This window comes from Ceratotherium simum, unplaced genomic scaffold, assembly GCF_057802395.1.
Source record: "Ceratotherium simum simum isolate JZ-2026a unplaced genomic scaffold, ASM5780239v1 HiC_scaffold_43, whole genome shotgun sequence".
In the NCBI taxonomy this organism is placed as follows: Eukaryota; Metazoa; Chordata; class Mammalia; order Perissodactyla; family Rhinocerotidae; genus Ceratotherium; species Ceratotherium simum.
Window position 1 is genome coordinate 1258605 of NW_028261259.1, and position 25356 is coordinate 1283960.

A 25356-nucleotide genomic window follows, 5' to 3' on the forward strand; every position below is an offset into this window, starting at 1 on the left:
ATTTTCATTTAGGTTGTGAACAAAACTGAGGTCATTTGCTCAGAAGCAAAATAACGTGCTAGCATATCACGAGGACCTGGTTTTTTAAAAAAAAGGAAAAGAAAATGAAGATTTGGGGAGAGGGCGTTTCTGGATACTCAACAGTGATTCCACTAAGCCTCACTACTTCTCAGCTGGAGACGACTATCAGTTACCGACTGCAATGGGAGTGTGAAGAGCGTATTGTTTGAGGGAGTTTGGCTCGTGATAGTCATGAAGAAGTGTCAAAAATCTCTATGCTTTTAGGTATTTGGCCCATGACACAGATTTGAAATTAAAAAAAATAAAATAGGCTAACCATTTTCATTTGTAGTCCCATGTCGCTGTTTAAAGAAATGGCTACATGCTCTTCTTTAATCCAACAGAATGAGACCCATCAACAGTCCATTATTCCAGAGGAAAACCAAAGAATAAACTACCATCCATGTCGATATGGATCCAGTCTTGGGATATGACCCTGAAGAAGACAGTCAAGATTGGGTTGGATTTTAGCCATGCCCTGTGGAAAGTGTGGGGAGTGGTTGAGAGCATTATGAGTGACCCATCCAAAGGGAGGAAAGTAGGTGCTCCACAGGGGCATGGTTTTTTAATTTGCATTTGGGTCCCACAGCCAGCAGGATGGCTTTCCTGCTGGGTGGACTCCTAGCTCTTCTCACCTATTGGGAGGACACTTGGGAAGAGTCAGCGGTAGAGCTGACATTGGCTGGTGATGGTCAATTGCCTCCTTGACGACCAGATGCTAGAATCAGTCAAGCGTTTTTTGAGGCCCCTTTTTCAAATCATGATAGACACTGCTTTGTTCTGGGCAGGGCAAATGTTGCCAGTCAGATTGAAGTCGTTTTATGTTTATTTCAACTGCAAAGTGTATAGTTGGGGAAAGCTGACAAAGACGCCCCTGCACACCCACCAACGACAATACTTGATATGATACAATGTTTGAAAGAAAGAACAAACTCGTCCTCTTAGGGTCTCCTGGTGAGGCTTCCTCGGAGGCAACAGTAAATTGATGGAGATGTTCTAGCCCTGCCCCTTCTGCTGTCTCCACCCAAATCCTCAAGGCTCCTCCTGCACAGCGCAGGCCCCTAACAAAGAAATGAGGTTGGGATTCCCGGGACTCGTGGTCAAGGCCGATGGCAATGTGGGACTGCTCACCCGAGACATCCACTCACTCCATCCCTGTCAGTCTGGGTACCAGGTTTGCCTGTTGGTAAGAGCAGATCCTGGAAGCTGCTGGTCTCACTTCCTCTCTTGTCCCAACAGCCATACCTGACACATGGTTACAATGGCGAGAGAGAGCGAGAGAGAGGTGGTAAACCTAATCGTTATTCTGCGGGCTATGGATCCAGCAAACGTCTGGTGAAACGAGAAGAATTGAGGGACAAATAACAGTTTGTGACATAATGGTATCTTTTATTTGAATTCATATTGTAGTTTTTTATTTCCGTAAATATAGAAGTTTCTTCCTAAACTCTTCTTTCTTTTCTGTTTTTTCCCTGTAACGTTATTCGTCATTTAATCAGTAAACAACATAAACTTCTACATTCTTTACAGGGAAGAGATTATCTGGGTCACGACTTTGCAATGAGCCTGGCTTCCACTTTATTCCCTAGTTCTAGTATCTGAAATCTTCCATCTCTGTGACCACATTTTCTATTTTTTCGTCTCCTGCCTCGGTAACCTATTTAATCTCTGGTGCCCTGAGAAGATGGTCAGCTGTGCTCTCATCAGCACAGAGGTTCCTTTTGTTAACATGTTGTTAAACTTACTACTTCTGTTTGCCAGCATGTTATAGCCTCATAAGGATGTTTCCACCATAGTCCTTATGCCTTTCTACTCTTCCTCTTTTCCTTTCTTTCTCTTTCTGTCTCTTCGTTCAACATTTTTCTCCTTTCTTTTCTGCATTTTCTCTCTACTCTTTCTCATACTCTCTTAAAGCTCTCTTCTACATTCTCTTCCTCAATTCATTCCATTTTTTTCTCCTTCCCTGTAATTTTAAGACAACATTGTAGTTCAAGTGCGAAGAACTTCATTTAGGGGCCAGTCCCCTGGCTTAGCGGTTAAATTTCCGCGCTCCACTACTGGCCGCCTGGGTTCGGATCCTAGGCGTGCACCAACGCACCGCTTGTCCAGCCATGGTGAGGCAGCATCCCACATACAGCAACTAGAGGGATATGCAACTATGACGTATAACTATCTACCGGGGCTTTGGGGAGAAAAGGGGGGGGGAAGGAGGAGGATTGGCAATAGATGTTATCTCAGGGCCAGTCTTCCTCAGCAAAAAGAGGAGGATTGGCGTGGATGTTAGCTCAGGGCTGATCTTCCTCACACACACACACAAAAGAACTTCATTTATAACAGCCTGCCTGACGTCTCCCAGGAACTCTCACATCATCTATCAATCAACTGCCTGTGGATACAGATGTTCAGGCAACCAACTTCCCCTCTCCAATCTTTGACCCTTCCTTCCTCATGTTGGGCCCTCGGAGATCACAGCAGCTGTTATTAATGCCTCAGGCAAGAATATTTCCATTATGATCAGTCTAGCAACTCTACTCACAAAGGGACATTTAAGGAAATTGTTAGACATAGCATGACCTACCTAGAAAACCTCTGTGTCACTTCATATCACTGTTGAATCAGTGACAAGGTCATGCTTTCAGAGTTTCCAGTTTCCATCTTGAATTCTTTTTCAATTAGAGGAACAAAACTAGCCCATTGCTATTTTCCTAGCCTCCCATATATACTACATACTTCCTCAAACATTACTGATAATAGTTGTGAAATCATATTTTAATTTCAATAAGTATTCTCAAACATGATTAGTGGCTCTGCAGATTTAACTCTCTTTAAACAACTATTTATGGCATATCTCTCCATTTATTTAGGTCTGTTTCAATTTCTCTCAACAAAGATTTTTAGTGTTCAGTTTAGAAAACTGCATATTTTTTTGCTAGATTTTTACTAGGTACTTGAAATATATAGTGCCATGGTAATGTTTTGTTACAGTATATAGAAATGTGATTAATTTTTGCATATTGGCCTTGTATTCTGCAACTTTGCTAAGTTCACTTACTAGTTCAATGTTTCTGTAGGATCCCGTGGGTTTAGGATGTATACCACACCATTAAATGTGATATTTTCTGTACAATTTTTTCTAAATGCACTTTTTGAGATAGAGGAAATTCACTTCTGTTTCTTGTTTGCTGAGGGTTTTTACTATGAATGGACATTAAATTTTGTCAAGTGCTTTGTCTTCGTCTATTAAGATGATCATATGATGTTTTTCCTCAATTATGGGAAAATGTGGCAATTAACATTGCTTGGTTTCCAAATTTTAAACCAACTTAGCCATGTTGTTAATATATTGTTGAATTTGATTTGATAACTTGGTTAAGAATTTTTGCATCTATGTTCGTGAAGAATATTGGTCTTTTTTCTTTAGCTATCTTTCTTAGCTTTTGATATCAGGGATATGCTGGCTTCATAAAACAAATTGCATCCTGTCCTCTTCTCCTCTATTTTTCAAAAGAGTTTATGTTAAAATGGTGTTATTTCCCTCGTATATGTTTGATAGATTTCACTTAGTGAAGTTATCCAAACCTGGAGTTATATTCATGGAAAGGTTTTTGATTAAACATACAATATCTTTAGTAGATATGGCCTAATTAAATTGTATGCTTTTATGTCAATCTTGAAAACGCAGGTCTTTCAAGAAATGTATTCCTTTCCCTTAAGTTGTCAAATTTATGCTAACAAGTTCTTCACAATATCCCATTATTAACCTTTTATTTTCTGTAGTAATGCCTCCTCTTCTGTTACTGATATTAGTAGTTTGCAATTTCTCTTTGTCTTGGCCAGTTTTACTAGGAGTTTATTAATTTTTCATGCTTTTTGATTTTCCTATTATTTATACATTTTCTATTTTATTGAGTTATTCTCTTTATTTTATAATTTGCTTTCTTTTAAATATTCTGAATTTAATTTGTTTCCTAGCTTCTTAAGTTGGAGCAAAATCAATGATATTACAACTTTCTTTTTCCTAATATAATTATTTAAACCTATAAATTTCCTCTATGTACTGCATTTGGTACATCCCACAAATTTCAATATCTTATGTTTTCATTACATATTAATTAAAAATATATTCTAATATCTATTTTATTTTCTTCCTTGCCCATTTTTATTCTGAATAATTTTGTTTAATTTCTAAATATTTGAGAAATTTTGAGATATCTTATTTTTATTATTTCCTAATTTAATTCTGTTGTAGACAATTTTTTTTCTTAATTGTTTCAGTCTTTCAAATTTACTGAGATTTATTTTATGGTTAAAAATATAATTTATCCTTGTAAATTTTCATGTGCACCTGGAAGAAATATATTTTCTGCATTCGAGTCTAGTGTTCTAGAAATATAAGTAGTTTAAGTTGGTTCATGCTGTTGTTCCAACCTTTTATATATTTTCTAATATTTGAATTTATTTAAAATAGTGTTCATTTCCTGATATAAATTGGACTTAAGTCTCATACTATGTAATTTTCTTTATTTTTTCAGTAAATTATTGTTATGTATGATAAAAAAAATAGAAGCATACTATAAGTTGAACAGATGCCTTCTCTATATTATTTATCATTTATTACCACAATAGTAATATTTAAAGGACTTCACTTCTGCAAATGTCATATTTCTTATCTGCATCATCATTTTCACATTTTCTACTTGATCAGTGCATAAACACGCTTTACTGTCCCCCATTTTAAATAAAGCAAACAAACAAAAAAACTTCCCAACCCTTGTCCCCTCCAACAAGAACCCGAATTTTCTTCTCTCCTTCTCAGCACTCTTCCTTCAAGGAAAGGACTAAACTTGCCATGTCCCATTCTCATCTTCCATTCTCCTTTCAATTCATTCCAATTTTACTTTCTTTCCAATAACCCACTAAAGAGCCATTATGAAGGCCATGTGTTTTTTTTTCATCTTTTTAATACAACTTTTAATAATCTGATTGATTGTGAAATGCAGTGTTCAATTCTACAAATAGTAGAAGAAATAGCAAGATACATGAGACTGTTATACATAAAAAGTTTTCTTACAAAACATATGCAAACAGCTTTGAAAAAAAGACTGAAGGCATCATCCTTGATAATTTTCTTCTATATTAAAAAAATCTCATAACTAATGTTATTTTTAATTTTTCTTTTAAAAAATTAGATTTAGGTACAATTTGCTGATGTCTTTTCTATATACTTCTTTTACATGAACTTTTACTAGTATTTGATAATTTTGACCACTTGAAACATCTCTTCCTCTATGTTTTCAATATGCCACACTCTCCTAGTTTTTAACCTTCTCTTCTTAACTTCTAAATTTTTAGAATATAAAGTCTTGTCCCAGTTCCTTTTCGTTTTTACTAATTGATCCCAACTATTTCCATGGCTCTATATATCATCTCTATGCTTATAATTTTGGATTTGTATCTCCAGCCTGGCCTTTTCTCCTGAGCTTTAAAATGGAGTATCCAACTGCCTATTCCAAGAGTCCGTGTGTATCATAAGGGACAGCTCAACTTTAGCTAGGCCCAAACCAAAAATGTGATTCAACCTTTCTTAACACCTCATTCTTAAATCTACTCACTGTTCTTTCAAGCTTTCCTCACCTCAGTTACTTGGGACAAAAATTTGGAGCTCAATTTATTCCTTTTTTTCCTCATTTTCCTGCCGTCTGGTAGCCATACTGTCTTTCAAAATTACCAGTCTGATCATGTTACTCTCTGCTGAAAATTTTTTAGTGATTTCCCATTTCATGTGAGGTATAAACCATGTGTACCCTGGTCTCTAATGCTCTATGTGACGTGCTCTCTTTCCGCTCAGATTTCAGCCCCTCCTCTCTTCCTCTTTATTCTCCAGGCTCCAGATGCACAGCCGTTCTTTATGTCCCCCAAATACTCTAAATGCAATCTCATCTCAGCACATTTGCAGGAGTTAATCTCTCTTCTTGGGATGATCTGCCTTCAGATCTTCTTAGAGCTGCCTCTTCATTGTTCGATTGTTTACACCAAAGTTACCTTCTCAGAGTCCCAGACTCACCCCCATACCCCACCCTGGCTCTCTTCCACATCCCCTTTATTTATTTCCTTCATGGTACCTGAGTACCTGGCTTTACTGTCCATCTTCTTCCACTACAGTAAGTTGTTTCCTACTGATCACTCAGTTTAGATGTGTCTCTGACACTTAGAAAATTCTCAGATGATATTTTATCAATAGAACTTCCGCCTTCACAAAATGGAGAGAAATGAGCATGGCTTTTAGGGTTAGATAGTCTACCCGGAGCTTGACCTTAACTTACTGTGACCTGAGTGAGTGACAGAACCTCCAAGGCTAAGATTCCTCGTCTAATATAAGAATAATAGCATCTACTCAATATGGTCATTCTGAGGTTTAATGAAATAAAATGTGTGTTTCACTAGCAGGTAGTAATTATCCAAAAAAGTTAGCCAGAGAAACTATTTTTGTTGTTCTTAGTAGTATTTACACCACTAGGTTCAATATGGACTTTACTCTTTGTTTTATAAATTTATTTGACTAACACGTAAGAGAGTATCTACTAATTTATCAAACATTATTTGGGGACCAAGATGTATGAAGATAAAGGATCTCACAGTCTTCTAAGTAAGACATGGGTAATATGAGTCATATATAAATATTCTACTAATACACACTCTATGATACACATTTGTGCATATGTTATATATCTAGCCATATATAGACTATTTAATAGATTACACATACAAAATGTAACTGCAATACTAAATGACAAGTCCTGTATAAGCACAATAGTAGCACAAGGCGAAAGTGATGTATTTCACTTAATGTCTTCCAGTAGCATAACAAGTGTACTTTTGTCATTGTTTTAGTCATCTCCCTTTTTTTAAGGAATGTATTTAGAATCTGAGCTTGTCAAAAAGATTCTGTAAAAGTGACATCAGCGTCATGGCGGAGCGAGCTTTCCCGTAAACTCTTCCCCTGATAAGATACAACAAAAGGAACAGTCACAGACCAACAACGGAATGCTAGACAGTGAAAAGCAGGATCGGAAAGATCCACACTGCCGCATATCTGAGAGTGGAACGTGCTGGGTCCCCGGAGGAAGTGGGGAGAGGTAAGGAGAACTTTTCTCCCTCTCCATCAGACCAGCGATCCTGGTCTGCTCGGCTCCCAGAGAGGGGGGAGGGGCGGCCCTCTGCAGGGAAACCATAGCTCTTTGGGCTCTCTCAGCCAGTGGCAAACTCCCACACAGAGGACTCAGAATTGCTACAGGGTACCATCAATATCTGAGCACCCCAGAGAGTGGATAACGAGGGGCGAATGAGAAGCCCCCCACGCCAGGGGCCCAGCGGGCAAAAGAGAGAGCACCCCCCCTTCCGCAAACCGGACCCTGCAGCTCAGCTGACCAAACCAGACCAAGTGACCTGTGGATCGAGGATGGCAGTGAACAGCCGGGGCAGAGCACAGGGGCCTCAGATTAAACAGCCCTTTACCCCCACACAGTGGCGGCGGGTGGAAATTACAACCAGAGATTTCCAGGATGAGGAAAAACAAAGCCAACGCAGGAACCGCAATGCAAAGATACATGAAATCCCCAGACCAGAAGGAAAATGACAAGCACCCAGAAACCAATCCTGAAGACAGAGAAATCCATAAGGTAAATGACAGAGATTTCAAAATAGCTATCATAAAAACACTCAACAAAATACGAGACAACACAGACAAACAATTCAATGAGATTAGGAGTTTCTTCACAAAAGAGATTGAAATCATAAAGAAAAACCAATCAGTGCTGATGGAGATGAAGAACACAATGGAGGAGATAAAGGAGAATCTGGAGTCTTTAAAGAACAGAGCTGACAATATGGAGGAAAGAATTAGCATTTTAGAGGATAGCAATACAGATATGCTCCAGATAGAAGAGGAGAGAGAACTAAGACTAAAAAGAAATGAAGAAAGTCTCCGAGAAATATCTGACTCTATTAGGAAATGTAACATAAGAATTATAGGTATTCCTGAGGGAGAAGAGAGGGAAAGAGGAACAGAGAGCCTATTCAAGGAAATAATAGCTGAGAATTTCCCAAATCTGGGGAAGGAGCAGGAAATACCAGTAAGCGAAGCCAACAGGTCACCTAAACATGTCAACAGGCAAAGGCCCACACTATAACACCTAGTGGTAAGGCTAGCCAGAGTCAATGACAAAGAAACAATATTAAGGGCAGCTAGAGAAAAACAAAAAATAATGTACAAAGGAACTCCCATCAGGGTCTCAGCGGATTTCTCAACAGAAATTTTACAGGCTAGGAGAGACTGGAATGATATAGTCAAAATACTGAAAGACAAAAACTTTCAGCCAGGAATACTCTATCCAGCAAAAATATCCTTCAAATATGATGAAGAAATAGTAACTCTCCCAGATAAACATAAACAAAAGCTAAGGTAGTTCATGGCCATGAGACCCCACCACAACAAAAACACAAGAAGGCCCTCCGGCCTGAAAAAAAAAAGAAGAGAAAGGGAATACAAAGCTTGGAGCAAGGAGAAAATAGGTAGACAAACTCAGAAAAATAGTAGATCTTTACCAGAATAGGTTAGCAACCACTTAAATACCAAAATCAATGATCAAAGGAAGTTATTCACCAAAAATAAATTTAACCTCATCACTGAAAATACATAGCCACAACACAAGATAGAATAAGGTATAACAAGAACGACTTAGAAGGGGAAGAGGAAAGTGATTGAATTGACTTAGTATAAGGAAATAGAAGGCCATCAGATAATGGACTATCTCATACACAAGATTTTTTACACAAACCTCAAGGTAACCACTAAACAAATAATCAAAACAAAATCACATATGATAATCAAAGAGAAAACTAGAAGAGACATGAGACAGAACAACCAAACTGAATTGGCAGTCCAAAACAAATGGGACAAGAAACAAAGGAAATGCAAAAGAACCAGAAAATAAGTGACAAAACAGTAACATTAAGCTCTCATATATCAATAATTACCATAATGTAAAGGATTGAACTCTCCAATCAAAAGATACAGAGTGGCAGGATGGATTAAAAAGCAGGACCCAACAATATGCTGCCTCCAGGAAACACATCTCAGCTCTAAAGACAAGCACAGGCTCAGAGTGAAAGGATGGAAGACAATACTCCAAGCTAATGGCAAACAAAAGAAAGCAGGTGTTGCCATACTCATATCAGACAAAGTAGACTTCAAGATAAAACAGGTGAAGAAAGACAAACAGGGAAATATATAATGATAAAAGGGACACCCCACCAAGAAGACATATCACTTTTAAATATATATGCACCCAACATAGGAGCACCAATGTACATAAAGCAACTATTAACAAACCTAAAAGGAGACATTAATAACAACACAATAATAGTAGGGGATCTTAATACCCCACTTACATCAATGGATAGATCATCCAGACAAAAAGTCAATAAAGAAATAGTAGAATTAAATGAAAAACTGGACAAGATGGACCTAGTAGACATACAGAGCACTCCATCCAAGAACAGCTGACTACACATTCTTCTCAAGCGCACATGGAACATTCTCAAGGATAGACCATATGTTGGGAAACAAAGCAAGCCTCAATTAATTTAAGAAGATTGAAATCATAACAAACATCTTTTCAGACCATAATGCTATGAAACTGGAAATGAACCATGAAAAAAAAAAACTGGGAAAGTGACAAAAATGTGGAGATTAAACAACATGCTACTGAACAACTAATGGATCATTGATGAAATTAAAGGAGAAATCAAAAACTATCTGGAAACAAACGAAAATGAAAATATGCCATACCAAACCATATGGGATGCAGCAAAAGCAGTCCTGAGAGGGAAACTCATAGCGATACAAGCCCACCTTAACAAACAAGAAAAGCCCAAATAAGCAACCTTAAATTACACCTAACAGAACTAGAAAAAGAAGCCCAAAGTCAGCAGAATGAGAGAAATAATAAAAATCAGAGCAGAAATAAATGAAATTGAGACCAAAAAAACAGTAGAAATGATTAATGAAACAAAGAGTTGGTTCTTTGAGAAGATAAACAAAATCGACAAACCCTTAGCCAGGCTTACTGAGAAAAAAGGAGAAAAGGCTCAAGTAAATAAAATTAGAAATGAAAGAGGAGAAATTACAACGGATACCACGGAAATACAGAGTATTATAAGAGAATACTATGAGAAATTATATGCCAACAAATTGGAAAATCTAGAAGAAATGGATAAATTCTTAGACTTATACAATCTCCCAAAACTGAACCAAGAAGAAATGGAGAATCTGAATAGACCAATCACAAATAAAGAAATTGAAATAGTAATCAAAAACCTCCCCAAAAATAAAAGTCCAGGACCAGATGGCTTCTCCGGTGAAGTTTACAAACATTCAAGGAAAATTTAATACCCATCCTTCTCAAACTATTCCAAAAAATAGAGGAAGGTGGAACACTTCCTAAATCATTCTATGAGGCCAACATCACCCTGATACCAAAGCCAGACAAAGACAATACAAAGAAAGAAAATTACAGGCCAATATCGCTGATGAACATAGATGCAAAAATCCTCAACAAAATATTGGCAAACCGAATACAGCAATACATTAAAAAGATCATGCACCATGATCAAGTGGGATTTATACCAGGGACGCAGGGATGGTTCAACATCCACAAATCAATCAACGTGATACATCACATCAACAAAACAAAGAATAAAAACCACATGGTCATCTAATAGACGCAGAGAAGGCATTTGACAAGATACAACATCCATTTGTGATAAAAACTCTCAACAAAATGGGAATAGAAGGAAAGTACCTCAACATAATAAAGGCTATTTATGACAAACCCACAGCCAACATCATGCTCAACGGGGAAAGACTGAAAGTCATTCCTCGGAGAACAAGAACGAGGCAGGGCTGCCAACTCTCACCACTCCTGTTCAACATAGTACTGGAGGTTTTGGCCAGAGCAATTAGGCAAGAAAAAGGAATTCAAATAGGTAATGAAGAAGTGAAATTCTTCACTATTTGCAGATGACATGATTTTATATATAGAAAACCCTAAAGAATCCATTGGAAAACTATTAGAAATAATCAACAACTACAGCAAAGTTGCAGGGTACAAAAATCAATCTACAAAAATCAGTTGCATTTCTGTATGCTAATAATGAACCAACAGAAAGAGAGCTCAAAAAGATAATACCATTTACAATTGCATCAAAAAGAATAAAATACTTAGGAATAAATCTTACCAAGGAGGTGAATGACCTATACAATGAGAACTACAAGACATTATTGAAAGAAATCGATGATGACATAAAGAAACGGAAAGATATCTCATGCATGTGGATTAGAAGAATAAACATAATTAAAATATCTGTATTACCTAAAGCAATCTACAGATTCAATGCAATCCCAATCAGAATCCCAATGACATTCTTCACAGAAATAGAAAAAAGAATAGTAAAATTTATATGGGGCAACAAAAGACCCCGAATAGCTAAAGAAATCCTAAGAAAAAAGAACAAAGCAGGAGGCATCACAATCCCTGACTTCAAAACATACTACAGAGCAATAGTAATCAAAACAGCATGGTGCTGGTACAAAAACAGACACACAGATCAATGGAACAGAATTGAAAGCCCAGAAATAAAACCACACATATATGGACAGCTAATTTTTGACAAAGGAGCTAAGAACATACAATGGAGAAAGGAAAGTCTCTTCAATAAAAGGTGTTGGGAAAACTGGACAGCCACATGCAAAAGAATGAAAGTGGACCATCTGCTATCGCCATTCAAAAAATTAACTCAAAATGGATCAACGACCTGAAGGTGAGACCCGAAACTATAAAACTCATAGAAGAAAATATAGGCAACACACTATTTGACATTGGTCCTAAAGGAATCTTTTCGGATGACATGCCTACCCAGACTAGGGAAACTAAGGAAAAAATAAACAAGCGGGACTTTATCAGATTAAAGAGCTTCTACAAGACAAACGAAACCAGAATCAAGATGAACAGACAACCCACCAGCTGGGAGAGAATATTTGCAAAACATACATCTGACAAGGGGTTGATCTCCATAATATATAAAGAACTCACACAACTGAACAACAAAAAGGCAAACAACACGATCAAAGAATAGGCAGAGGAAATGAACAGACACTTCTCCAAAGAAGATATACATATGGCCAATAGGCACATGAAAAGATGTTCAACATCATTAATCATCAGGGAAATGCAAATCAAAACAACCCTAAGATATCACCTCACGCCCGTTAGAATGGCTATAAATACCAAGACAAAAAACAACAAATGTTGGAGAGGATGTGGAGAAACAGGAACCCTCATACACAGCTGGTCGGAATGCAAACTGGTGCAGCCTCTATGGAAAACGGTATGCATATTCTTCAAAGAATTAAAAATAGAGATGCCCTATGACCCAGCCATCCCATTACTGGGAATCTATTCAACAAACCTGAAATCAACAATTCAAAGAGGCTTATGCACCCCTATGTTCATTGCAGCATTATTCACCATAGCCAAGAAGTGGAAGCAACCTAAGTGTCCCTCGACTGATGACTGGATCAAGAAGATGTGGTATACTACTCAGCCATAAAAAAAGACAAAATCGTCCCATTTGCAACAACATGGATGGGCCTGGAGAGTATTATGTTAAGTGAAGTAAGCCAGAAGGAGAAAGACAAACACCGTATGATCTCACTCATATGTGGAATATAAACCAACACATGGACAGAGAAAACTGTATTGTGGTTACCAGGGGCTATGGGGGTGGGGGGTGGGCACAAGGGGTGAAGGACAAACAAAAATGTACAACTCATTTCACAGTGTTAAAAACCATTAAACAAAAAGATTCTGGAAAGCATACATGGCAAACCAAAACCTGTATAAGCCCTTCCTTCTGCATCCTCAGAAAGAAACCCGATTATATAAAATTACAAAGATGTGGCTAAATTAGTCAGATGTCTACTGTAGTAATCAATTTATTAATTTTGATGTACATACTAATTTAAAATAACACCTCATGAAAAATAATATATTTATTATTTAGAGATACCTTTTTTTACTCTTCCATTTCACAAAGTAAGTTTATTCAAACTTGTCACAGGTATTCTTCGAAATCAGTAACACTGTAATCATCAGAGCCACTTTCTTCCAGAGCATATTATCTTCTAAGTTGTTGGATCTGAAGCAATTGTTAAAAGCATGTAAGATGCCATCACTGGAAAATTTATGCCAAGTTGCAAGTACTATTTCCATAACATATAAGTAGCTTGTTTTTATTTTCCTTTTTTCTTTGTACTATATTTTCTTGAAATTCATAATATAACTCTTTCTAAATAGTTTTTTAGAGTGTTCTTTAAATGCACATGTACAACTGTATCCAATATTTGAGACCATAATCCCAGGAATAATTACTAAGTCTATGTTAAGATTCTTTGCATTTTTAAAAACTGATTTCATCAGTGACCTCTCTAAGCTTCCAAAATTAGCATCAGTTGACATCATTTCAGGTAAATATGTCTCTCTCAGACACTAGTTTGTCATCAAAATAATTAAGGAACGCTGTAATAAAAATGGCTAATATTCATTGGGTGCTCACTAAATGCTAGACACTGTTCCATAGCCTTACATGCACTAACTCATCTAGTTCTCTCAGTGACCATATGGGGTGCTATTTTTCTCTTTATTTTTATGGATGAGAAAACTGAAGAATGGAGAGGTAAAGTAACTCACTAAGCTCGCACTGCTGGTCCAGACTGCAGCCAGATTCGGCAGGAGCATCCAAGCTCTGAGTCTTACTCTGAACTATCATCCAACACATCCCCCTGGGTCATGAGGGCACAACACGAAATAGTGTAGAAGGATGCAAACCAAATTACCTGATGGATAACTTAGGGAGGAAACACATTCATCCCCTTATCTTCAAGTGTATATTGTAACTGATTTCATTGATGTAAAACTTCTTCCAGGTCTGTCCATAGGCACATCTGTAAACTTGGACCGTCTACCCTGGTGGCTCTACTGTCCCTCGCAGGCCCCCAGTTCTCTAGGTGTCTACCTTCCTTTGCACATCAGGTCCATACTTCTCTCTGAGAAGGGTTTCCTTCTTGACAGTTCTGCAACGGACTGAACGTTTGTGTCCCGCCAAAATTCATATGTTGAATCCTAACTTCCAATGTGCTGGTGTTAGAAAGTGATTAGGCCATGAGAGTGGAGCCCTTGTGAATGGGACTAGCGCCCTTCTAGAAAGAGGCCAGAGATACTAGCTTGCTCTCTTTCAGCCACGTGAAGACACAGCAAGAAGATGTTCATCTGCAACATGGAAGTGGGCTCTCACCAGGACCAGACCACGCTGGCACCCTGATGTCCGACTTCCAGCCTGCAGAACTGTGAGAAATAAATGTCTGTTGTTTATAGGCCACCCAGTCTGTGGTATTGTGTCATAGCAGCCCAAACAGACTAGGACGAGTCCCTAGTTCAAATTCTAAATGATGGGAAATAAATGCCCAGTTCTTGTGTCCTTTGCATACTGCTGGCGTTGGAAGCTGGACGGCCTTGAAGGGGCTTCCTTTCTGGTGAGAACCTCAGGGTGACAGTCGAGTCCCCTAGCTAGAAGGGAGACGGGTGGAGCAGTTTCCTTTGGAGGAGGAAGTGGGGGAGCAGGCACCAGCTGTCACACCCAGTACCTTGCCCACTTGCCAGAACCAAGTAAAGCGAGGAAAAGTCCATGCGAAAGTAGTCACACTGCCAAGATGAGGTGTTACAAAAATCTCAAAAGCCAAAAGTGCTTTCAAGGTTTTCTTTGTGCCATTTTAAGGATTGCTCTGAACGACAGATAGCACTCTGCAGGGCATGCTGGTGAATTGTGCTCTTTTTGCTTGTATACATAGTTCTCAAACCGTTGTCTGTGGACTACTTTTGGACTGCATGTGTCCGAATACATAGACAGCTCCTTAAAAATTCAGATCCTGGGAATTTACCATGAGCAATTTTGCTTCAGCAAGTATAGACTTGGGCCTAAGAGTCTAGATTTTTAAAACCTCCTCTGGGGTAATTCTGACAAGCAATCAGGTTTAGAACCACTGATATGGTGCCAGATATAAGTATACATTATTTCTGTTCAGAACAATGAGTCTAATTCCATTCTCTTTTTCTTCTTGTTCTCTCAACTGCACTGCATTCTCTTTATTGGTAGAACTTGCTTCATACAACAGAGAACCTAACACAGTTGCTCAGCCTACTTCTCATGCTCAACTTTAGCTTTGTGGAACAAAAGCCTCGAGAGGGCTGTATTCAAAACACTCGGGAGAAATGCAAAAACCCAGTCTATGCGCGGGCTTCGCAGAAGACAGAGGGCTCGGCGCACCTTAAACCTCACCTTAAACTTTTTTGATCTTTCATCATCTTTCAACCTCAAACTAACTCACATGAACTCAGGATTGCATCTCACAATCCATGCTTCTAATTCTAAAACTTAACCAAAAGGAATGAAACACTGGGTTTTCAGATAAAAAAAAAAAAACAGCTTATGACAGGAAGGTGGCCCGGGAAGGTTAGCAAAACTTTAAAGGAACCACCACAGCATTGCTTAAATAAATAAATAGCATTGGCTTTTATGAAAAGAGAGAAAAAGAAATGTTTAACACTTAACAGCTTTTCTCCACCGCAAGGAGAACTCCTACAAGTGATATATGACAACCCTTCTGGAACTCTTTAAACCTCTCCAGCCTCAGTTTAAACTTGAAATATTTCTTTTCCAGTGTATACACGTTGACTTTTGAACCCTTGGGCCCAGCTGACTAATCTGAGCTTCAGAGAATGAAGCAGAAAAGGGGAACCTGAGACCGCCAGGCCTTCAGTGGGGGAGGATTATGGAGGAACCGAGAGGGTTGTGATGGCTACACAGAGTCAAGGGGAGGGATGTTCCAAAGTTTCCTAAGAAGGGAAACCTTGCACTGAAGTGGGAATTCGATTTTACATGATGGCAATGTCTGTGCTGGTTTCACCAATTCTGGTGTTCCTGAGGGATGAACTGGTGTGACACCACAGGACAGAAGTTTCAGTCACTTTCAGGACTTAAGGAAGGTGAAACCTTTCAGCTTAGGCCCCTGTGAGCCAGTCAAGGGTCAAGTCTAGAAAGGCTCGGAGCCTGAATCCATCCAATGTGGTTGCGTTCTGTTCCAGCCAAGCTCCTCTGGACCCCAGCTGGGAAAAGGGGACCTCAGATCTAGTCAGATCTAGTCATCGCAGCTTCCATAGGTCGCCATGAGGCAGGTAATAGCCCAGGCGCCGTCACTGGACCTCATAGTCGCCCTCCTTCTTTCGCTGGCAGACAGTGACTTGTGAGGTGAGGAGAGTGCATCAGAATGGTCCAGTCAGTTGCCCAGTATGGGAGACTCCAGGGGAAGGAGATGCCAAAGTCACAGAGACCCGATGCCTCCTGTGTCTCCTTCTTCCTTTTGTCCATTTAATTTTCACCCTCAGTCCTTCTTTTCCTTCCCTTTTCCCTCTTTTGGCTCTCTCTCCCTCTCTTTCCCCTACATGTTCTAGCTTAATTGAGGTATTAATGACATACTGTAAACTGCATACATTTAAAGTGAACAATTTGATACATTTTGATTATAACTTATTCAACCAACACCACAATCAAGAAAAGGAATGCCCATCCTCCCCAAATTTCCTCATGCTCATTTTAATTCCTCCTTCCCTGCCGTTTGCAAACATATTCTCAGTCCCAGGCAACCAGTGATCAGGTATATGTCCCTATAGATTTTCCTGTATTTTCCAAGAACTTTTATAAATGGGATCATATACTATGTACTCATTTTTTACTGGCTTCTTTCACTCAGAATAATTATTCTGAGATTTATGCTTGTCATTGCATGTACTATGAATTCATTCCTATCCCCAACCCTTCCATGGCAGCACTGTGCACACGCCCGAGCGCTTCCCAGGTTGGCGTGAGAGCCAATAGTACTGCTGCATCCCCAAAAGTAGGAATGCGCCTTGGTGCAACTCTGGGAGGTGTTGGCAGCAGCCCTGGACCTGCACATGAATGCTTTCCTGGATGGTTGGAAATCCCACCGTGCCAATGGAGTCCCAATGATTGGCCAATGCTCAGAACCCTTGAAGAAGCCCCACCCACCAAGCACAAAGGCTGGCATGAGCATAAGAAAAGGCAGCAGCAGATACGCGCACATGCAAATGCTTCTCCCAGATGGCACAAATACCCATAGTAGTGCTGTGGTCACACAACTGGGTACGTGCCTCCGTGTGGCGGCAGCTCTGAGCCCAGTGTGAATGCTTTCTCAGCGGGTGGGAACACCCACTGTACCAACAGAACTTCCAGCATATGGGGTGGGATCAGAGACACACCTCATGCTTCCCCCACAGTGGTAGCAGGTGGAATCTGTGAGCTGATACTACCACAAATACGCAGGCAAAAGATTAGTTCATCAAACAACATAAGAAACTACAGTAAAAATTCAGAGCAGAAGGAAATGACAAGTCTCCAGAAACCAACCTTGAAGTCACAGAAATTTACAATCTAAATGACAGAGAATTCAAAATAACTGTCATAAAGAAACTCACCAAGTTACAGGAATGTTCAGACAGTTCGATGAACTCAGAAATAAAATTAATGAGGAAAAGGAATACTTCATCAAAGAGACTAAAACTATTAAAAAAAACCCAGAAATTCTGGATATGAAAAACATAATTAGTGAGATAAAAAAGAATCTAGAATCCTTAAAAATAGATCTGATATTATGGATGAAAGAATTAGTGATTTAGAGGACAGAAATATAGAAATGCTTCCAGTGGACGAGGAGAGAGAAGTCAGATTTTTAAAAAATGAAGGAATTCTTGGAGAAATATATGACTCAATTATAAAAGCAACATAAGAATTATACTTATTCTGGAGGGAGAAAAGAGGGAGAAAGGAGCAGAGAGCTTGTTCAAAGAAATAATAGCTGAGAACTTCCCAAACCTGGGGAAGAACCGGACTTACAAATACATGAAGCCAACAGAATGCCTAATTACATCAATGCTAAAAGACCTTCTCCAAGGCATATAATAGTAAAATTGGCAAAAGCCAATGACAAAGAAAAAATATGAAGGGAAGCAAGACAGAAGAAAATAACCTACAAAGGAACCCCTATCAGGCTTTCAGCGTATTTCTTGGCAGAAACTTTACAGGCAAGGAAAGAATGGAATGATATATTAAAAATAGTGAAAGACAGAAACTTTCAGCCTAGAATACTCTATCCAGTGAAACGATCCTTATGATACAATGGAGAAATAAAAGTTTTCCCAGATAAACAAAGGCTGAGGGAGTTCATCGCCACGAGATCTCCCCTACAAGCAATGATCAAGAACGCCCTCATACCTGAAACAAAAAGAAGGCAAATGTCTACAAAGCTTTGAGCAAAGAGATAAATAGACAGACAAAATCAGAAAGCTACAGCTCTGTTTCACAACAGGGTAGCAAATGCTTAATTATAACTTAAAAGAAGAAGGGAAGGAAAGCATCAAAAGTAACTATAAACACTTCAGCTTAGTCACAAATGCACAACACAAAAATGAATAACTTGTGACAACAATAACTCAGAAGGAGAAGAGGAAAGGGATGGAACCTGCTTAGGCTAATGGAGATAAGAGGCTATCAGAAGATGGACTATCTCATCTATGAGATCTTCATACAAACCTCACAGTAACCAGCAAACAAAAAATCAGAGCAGAGCCATAGATCATAAAAAAAGAGAAACGTCCACAGAAAAACCCCAAAATGAAATGGTAGTCAGAAACACAAGGGAAGAGAAACAATGGAAATATAGATTAGGTGGGATTAAGTCCTCATGTATCAATAATCACTCTAAATGTAAATCGATTGAATTCTCCAATCAACAGACACAGAGTGGTGGGGTGGATTAGAAAACAAGACCCAACAATATGCTGCCTCCAGGAAACACATCTCAGCTCTAAAAACAAACAGGCTCAGAATGAAGGGATGGGAGACGATACTCCAAGCAAATGGCAAATAAAAGAAAGTATGTGTTGGCATACTTATATCAGACAAAGCCGACTTCAAGATAAAAAAGACTATGAGATACAAAGAGGGGGGATATATAATGATAAAGGGGACTTTCCACCAAGACGACATAACACTTATAAAGATATATGCACCTAACACAGCAGCACAAAAGAATATAAAGCAACTATTAATAGACCTAAAGGGAGAAATTAACAGCAACACAATAATAGCAGGGGACCTGAACAACCCACTTACATCCATGGATAAATCATGCAGAGAAAGACAACAAGTAAATAGTGGAATTAAATGAAACATATGATCAGATGAACTTAATCGATATATATAAAGCATACCCTCCCCAAACAGCAGAATACACATTCTTCTTAAGTGCACATGGAACATTCTCAAAGATAGACCATATGTTGTGAAACAAGGCAAGCCTGAATAAATTTAAGATGGAAATCATATCAAGCTTCTTTTCTGACCACAATGCTATGACACTAGAAATCAACTACAAGAACAAAGATGGGGAAGTCACAAATATGTGGAGACTAAAGAACACAGGACTGAAGAACCATTGGATCAATGAACAAATCAAAGGAGAAATAAAAAATACCTGAAGACAAATGAAAATGAAAAGACAACAAAACAACTCTTATGGGATGCAGCAAAAGCAGTTCTAAGAAGGAAATTCATAGCAATACAAGCGCACCTCAACAAACAAGAAAAATACCAAATAAGTAACCTTAAACTACACCTAATAGAACCAGAAAATGAAGAACAAATGAAGCCCAAAGTCAGCAGAATGAGGGAAATAATAAAAATTAGAGCAGAAATAAATGAAATAGCGACTAAAAAAACAGTAGAAAGGATCAATGAAACAAAGAGCTGGTTCTTTGAGAAGACTGAAACAAAATTGACAGACCCTTAGCCAGACTCACTAATAAAAAAAGAGGGAAGGCTCAAAGACATAAAATTAGAAATGAAAGAGAAGAAATTACAACAGATACCACAGAAATCAAAAGGACAATCAGAGAATACACTGAACAACTTACATGCCACCAATTTCAATAACCTAAAACAAATAGATAAATTCTTAGATTCATACAACCTCCCAAAACTGAATCAAGAAGAAATAGAGAAAATGAACAGACCAATCACAAGTAAAGAGATCAAAATGGTTATCAAAAACCTCCCAAAAAACAAAAGTCCAGGACCAGATGGCTTCTCTGGAGAATTCTACCAAATATTCAAACAAGATTTAATACCTATGCTTCTCAAACTATTCCAAACAGTTGAAGAAGATGGAACACTTCCTAATTCATTCTATGAGGCCAACATCACCCTGACAGCAAAAGCAGGCAAGGACAGCACAAAGAAGGAATATTACAGGCCAAAATCACTGATGAACACAGATGCAAAAATCCTCAACTAAATATCAGCAAATCGAACACAGCAATATATTAAAGGGATCATATACCATGATCAAGTGGAAATTATACCAGGGATGCCGGGATGGTTCAACATCCACAAATCAATCAATGTGATACACCACATTAAGAAAATGAGGAATAAAAATCACATGATCCTCTCCACAGATGCAGAGAAAGGATTTGACAAGATCCAACATCCATTTATGATAAAAACTCTCAATAAAATGGGTATAGAAGGAACGTACCTCAACACAGTAAAGGCCATATATTACAAACCCACAGCCAACATCATACTTAATGGTGAAAAAATTAAAGCCATTCCTCTGAGAACAGGAAGAAGACAAAGTTGCCCACCCGCCACTCGCATTCAACATAGTACTGGAGGTTTTGGCCAGAGCAATTAGGCTGGAAAAAGAAATAAAAGGAATCCAAATTGGAAAGGAAGAAATAAAACTCTTGCTGTTTGCAGATGACATGATTGTAAATATAGAAAACCCTAAAGAATCCATCAGAAAACTATTAGAATAATCAACAACTACAGCAAAGTTGCAGCGTACAAAATCAACTCACCCCAGTCAGTTGCAATTCTATACTCTAATAATGAACTAACAGATAGAGAACTCAAGAATACAGTCCCATTTACAACTGCAACAAAAAGAAAAAAGTGTCTAGGGATAAATTTAACCAAAGAGGTTAAAGACCTATACAATGAAAACTATAAGACATTATTAAAAGAAATCAATGATGACCTGAAACAATGGGAAGATATTCCATGCACATGGATTGGAAGAATAAACACAGTTAAAATGTCCATATTACCTAAAGTAATCTACAGATTCAATGCAATCACAATCAGAATCCCAATGACATTCTTCATAGAAATAGAACACAGAATCCTAAAATATGTATGGAATAACAAAAGACCTCGAATAGCCAAAGCAATCCTGAGAAGAAAGAACAAAGCTGGAGGCATCACAATCTTAACTTGAAAATATATTACATAGCTATAGTAATCAAAATGGCATGGTACTGGCACACAAGCAGACTCATAGATCAATGGAACAGAACTGAAAGCCCAGAAAGAAAACCACACATCTGTGGTCAGTTAATCTCTGACAAAGGAGCCAAGATCATACAATGGAGAAAGGAAAGTCTCTTCAATAAATGCTGTTGGGAAAACTGGACAGCCACATGCAAAAGAATAAAAGTAGATCATTATCTTCATCCATACACCAAAATTAAAACGAATTGGATAAAGACTTGAATCTAACACTTGAAACATAAAACTCCTAGAAGAAAATATACGCAGTACAGGCTTTGACATCGGTCTTAGCAGCAGCTTTTCCAATACCATGTCTACTCAGGCAAGGGAAAGAAAAGAAAAAATATACAAATGGGACTACATGAGACTAAAAGGCTTCTGCAAGGCAAAGGAAACGATGAACAAAACGAAAAGATAGGGCCGGCCCAGTGGCTTAGTGGTTAAGTGCGCGCTTTCTGCTACTGGCGGCCCAGGTTCGGTTCCCGGACGCGCATAGATGCACCTCTTGTCCAGCCATGCTGAGGCTGCGTCCCACATACAGCAACTAGAAGGATCTGCAACTATGACATACAACCATCAACTGGGACTTTGGGGAAAAGAAAAAGGAGGAGGATTGACAATAGATGTTAGCTCAGAGCCAATCTTCCTCAGAAAAAAAGAGGAGGATTAGCACGGATGTTAGCTCAGGGCTGATCTTCCTCACAAAAAAAAAAAAAAATGAAAAGACAACCCACCAACTGGGAGAAAATATTTGCAAATCATATAGCTGACAAGGGGTTAATCTCCAAAGTATATAAACAACTCAAACAATCCAACAACAAAAAAACAGATAATCCAATCTAAAAATGGGCAGAGGATATGAACAGACATTTTTCCAAAGAAGATATACAGAAGGCCAGACACATGAAAAGATGTATAACATCACTAATTATTAGGGATATTCAAATCAAAACTACAATGAGAGATCACCTTACACCTATCAGAATGGCTATAATTCCCAAGACAAAAAATAACAAATGTTGGAGAGGATAAGGAGAAAAGGGCACCCTCACACACTACTGGTGGGGATGCAAACTGGTGCAGCCACCAGGGAAAACAGTATGGAGATTTCTCAAAAAATTAAAAATAGAAATACCATACCTTTCAGCTATCCAACTACTGGGTATTTATCCAGAGAAATTGAAATCAACAATTCAAAGAGATTTATGCACCCCTGTGTTCACTGCGACATTATTCACAATAGCCAAGACATGGAAGCAACCCAAGTGCCCTGCTACAGATGAATGGATAAAGAAGATGTGCTATGTATTATATACAATGGAGTACTACTCAGCCAGAAAAAAAAGACAAGATCATCCTGTTTGCAACAACCTGGATGGACCTTGAGGGTATGATGTTAAACAAAATAAGCCAGACAAAGACAAATATGCATGATTTCACTCATATGTAGTAGATAAACATACACAGGGATAAAGAGAACAGATTAGTGGTTACCAGAGGGGATGCGGGCTGGGGGTTGAGTGAAAGAGTTAAAGGGGCACATATGCATGGTGATGGATAAAATTTAGACTACTTGTGGTGAGCACGATGCAGTCTATACAAAAATTCACAAATAATAATGAACACCTGAAATTACACAATGTTAACACGCTTTAGAATTTCAATAAAATAATGAAAAAAAAATTCATTCTTTTTTATGGTTGAATAGTATTCTACTGTGGGGATAGACCACACTTTGTGTATCCGTTCACCAGTAGATGGACATTTGGGTTGTTTTCCATTTTTGTCTACTATAAATTGGTTGTTATCAACATGTGTGTACAAGTCTGTGTATAGACATACGGGTTTATTTCCTTGGATGGATTCCTAGGGGAGGAATGGCTGGGTAGACGTATGTAATAACTAAAGACGCATCCAAGCTATTTTTCACCAGCACTCGATGAGAGTTTCAGTGAATTGACATCTTCAACAACACCTGCTATAGTCAGTCTTTTTAATTTTAGCCATTCTCAAGTATGGTGGAATCTCAGGATGACTGTCACTTACATTTCCCCAATGACTCATGTTGTGAAGGAGAAGGCAAGCCACACACAGACTGGGAGAAAACATCTGCAAAACATATCCCTAGAAAAGGACATGTATTTATAATATATAAAGAGCTCTTACAACCCAATAGTAAGAAGACAAGCAACACGTCATGCCTTACCAGGAGACAGCAGATGAGGCCTGTGATGAGCACCAGGATTCCCGCCAAGCAGATGAGGATGAGAGCCCAGACGGGGTGGTCTGCGGAGACAAGTGCTGGGATGAGCCACCTCCTGTCATTGCCCCAGGGCTCCTGCTGACCCCACTGTGCCTCAACCATCCTTGACAAGGGTTGGCCAACTTTCCTCATCATCCAAGACCCTGTGCGCATGGTTCTCTTCGATGAGGCACAGCATCAAGATACTCGCCCCCTACCGTGGGCTGGGGCTTCCTGCAGGTTTACCAGGCTTCTCAGTCAAGGTGTCATCTCTGTTGGGAGAATATTCTGGAAGTGAATGAAATGGAGAATGCATGTGAGTGTGTTTCACTCTTTTTAATAAAACTTTAGACACAGAAAAATAAAGGGAGAGTCTCATAAACATCCATCATCTAATTTAACCATGTATATTCCATCCAATTAAAACAATATTTCATCAATGTATAAATTATTAACACTTGCCACCCTTGATTCATCCCATGTTTTCAATGAAATATTAAAGTCAAGTAGACATCATCATGTTTCACCCCATTTTAGTTTCCATCTCTAAAAAGTGAGCACACTTTGCTACAAAATCCAAGACCATTATCACAGAACAAAAGTTTCATAAGTTAAACCAAATTCATACCTCTGGGCACAGAGGACTGAATTTGAGCTGGACTTTCTTAGGACGGCTTGGGGGAGAATGGGTCATCACAGTTGGCAAGCCTATGGGATCTCTCTAAATTTGTAAATTCCCACTCAAAAGTGTTCTTCCGTGCCTAGAAACACATTCATCCCCTTCTCCTTTATCTATTTGCTTAATATTCATTTTCTAGGATTAACCTACAATGTAATATCCTGCAGGAAGTCTTCTCTGATTTCCACCTGCAAGTATGAGTTTGTTCACATCAAATAATTGATAATTTTCAATTCTCTATTCTTGTTATTGCCAGCTACAACATAAACTCCAGGAGAGTAGGAAACGCAGCACTCAATGGGCATGGGGGGAGGGGTGCAGGTCCCCCCCTACTTGTACCTCTACCCAGACAACCTCTTAGAGGTGTGCTGTCTGATATGGAGCAGCAACAAGTCTCTTTTTGAATTAAAATTAATTTTAGTTAAACAAAATAAAAATTCTAGTACCTCAGTAACATTAAAAATCAGTAACAATAAAGACCAGTCACAATACCATCCTTCAAGCACTCGACAGCCACATGCAGCTATGCACTGGACAGCACAGATAGAACATTCCACCACTACAGAAAGTTGTAGCGCATTGGTGCTCATCTAGAGCGGGACTTGGCAAACTATAGCCTGTGGACCAGGAACCACAACCACCCCCAAACCTGTAAGTCTGCTTCACACACAGCTGGAGGCCCTCAATGACCATCTGGCCCAGTGGCTCTCAGTGCAGAGATAAGGAAACAAAAGTCCAGAAAGGGGAGGTGACTAGCTTGAGGTCACAGAGCTGTCTAGGAGAAGGTGAGGGC

General features: G+C 38.7%; 1 long non-coding RNA gene across 12 annotated transcripts in view; it reads right to left on the reverse strand.

The window, feature by feature from the left end:
• The window catches only part of LOC147911339 (uncharacterized), a 35359-nt gene that overhangs the window by 2340 nt on the left and 7663 nt on the right, over window positions 1–25356 (reverse strand). For 3 of the 12 annotated variants that reach the window (XR_015551142.1, XR_015551138.1, XR_015551137.1), the window contains exon 8: window positions 23849–24172. This is a non-coding gene — a long non-coding RNA (uncharacterized LOC147911339). The other 9 variants (XR_015551139.1, XR_015551143.1, XR_015551141.1 and 6 more) reach the window with 7 other exon arrangements.